Consider the following 2,084-nt stretch of genomic DNA (forward strand, 5'->3'; position numbering starts at 1 on the left):
TACTATTTATGTGTCCTTTTGTTGATTTGACTCTTTAATCTCTTCTTTTTAATAAGATTGACATCAATGTTATTGTTCTTTTCAAAGAACCAACTTCTAGATTTATTTATAATTTCTATAATTTTTTTGTTTCTCTTATCTATTTCTTCTCTAATTTTTAATATCCCCTCTTTTGTGCTTATTTTAAGTCAGAGTCAGAATCAGCAAACATTTATTAAGTACCTATTATGTGCTAGGCTTGGTATTAAGCACTCGGGATACAAAATAAGGTATAAAACCTTCCCTGCCCTTAAGGAGTTCATGATCTAATGGGGGAGAAGCTGAAAAGCAGTGTCGGAGGTGAGAGGATGGAAGTCCTTTAGCCAGTGTGGGAAATAGTCTTAGGAGGAATGAGTTACAGAGTAGATTTCATTTTACAGAATAATGGGTTTCTGGAGAAACTCATTTTAGACTTGTTTATATGTTGGCTTTCAATTTTAAAAAATGAATATTCAGTTCATTAATTCTTCCCTCCTCTCCATTTTGCTAATATATGTTTTGGGGGATATGATTTTTTCCCCCTTAAGTACTGCTTTAGCTGTATCCCAGAAATTTTGATATGTTGTTTCATCACTATAATTTTCTTTCACATAATTATTGTTTTTATGATTTGTTGTTTGACCCATTCATTATTTAGGATTTCATTGTTAAATATCCATTTAAGTCTTTGTCTTTTGTTTGTGAGCCTTGAACCAATGATTATTTTTATTATGTTACAGTATGTAAAGGATATATTTACTATTTCAGCCTTTTATATTTATTTGCAAAATCTCTGTGCCTTAAAATATATGGTTGATTTTTGTAAAAGTTCCATGTAATACAAAGCAAAATTTTTCAAGTCAATCATTTTTATTTTGTACATGTCTTAATTTTTTACGTGTTTCTTACATGCAAAATATTGTAGGATTTTGTTTCCATATCCCAGTTGTCAGTCTTTTTAATTTCATGGGATTGTTTAATCCATTTACATTTAAAGTGATGAGAATTAGGGTTTTTTCCACTCAAATTAGGATTTTCCCCCTTCTTCCTCTGTAAGTATAGTACTATGTATCTTTAGTTAGTTTAGCTTAATCTATTTTAAGCCAACCTTATTCACACTGGCTTTCTTCCTCTTACCCCCAAGCTTTGCCCTCAGTTGTTTCCCCCTTTTCTGAGTTTTGCTCATGAGTTCTCTTTCTTTTTTGCTTTTATTTAGTTATTTAATTCTTCACCTCATAGAATGCCTTTCCTCTGTTCCCCTTCAACTTGTTTTGTTCATTAGTTTTAAAATTTTTATGTTCTTTGCCTTTTCCTAAAGATGATTTTTTCCCCCATTCTCTTTATTATTTACCTTCCCCTTCTGCCTATTCTAGACTTTATATTTTTTGACTCATGGCCTTTATACTTACTTAATCCTTCTTTAGTCTCTGTATTCCTCATGGAATTAAAATTTTTGAGATACCCATTTTGGGTTGTCTCTCCTAAAGAGTTTCTGTTATTGCCTTGTAGACCTTTCCTCTTTCCCCCTTTTATTTGTTCTGCCTTACTGCTAGAAATACCAATTTCTGCAGGTGATAGAGAAGATGTTGCCCCATGGTAGGATTCTTCCTATGTGCCTGGTTGTGTAGTTCATTATGGACATTTGTCTTCTCCTTGGTAATTTAAAATGCAGAAAGGTCAGGATGGATGAAGATTGAAATTTAGCAATTAAAAGGCCATTTGTATATTTAGAGAAAAGAGTTTCAGTTGAATGATAAGATCAGAAGCCAGATGTAAGTGTTTAGAAGAGAGAGAGGAAAGGAAATGGAGGCACCAGCTTTTTCAAGGAGTTTAGCTATGAAAGAGAGGAAAGATATAGGATGGTAGCAGGGATAGATTGATCAAGTGAAGGGTTTTTTTTGTTGTTGTTGTTTACATATTGGAATTGTTTGGGTGTATTTATAGGTAGCAGGGAAGGAATTAGTTGATAGGGAAAGACTGGCAATAGGTAAAGTGGGTAAGGATGGTAGTGGGGACAATCTGAGTTTGGGATAGTTGCTGTGTAGAGTAGTATAAAAAATTAGGGA

Source organism: Vombatus ursinus, unplaced genomic scaffold (genome assembly GCF_900497805.2).
Source record: "Vombatus ursinus unplaced genomic scaffold, bare-nosed wombat genome assembly UNPS02014791.1, whole genome shotgun sequence".
In the NCBI taxonomy this organism is placed as follows: domain Eukaryota; kingdom Metazoa; phylum Chordata; class Mammalia; order Diprotodontia; family Vombatidae; genus Vombatus; species Vombatus ursinus.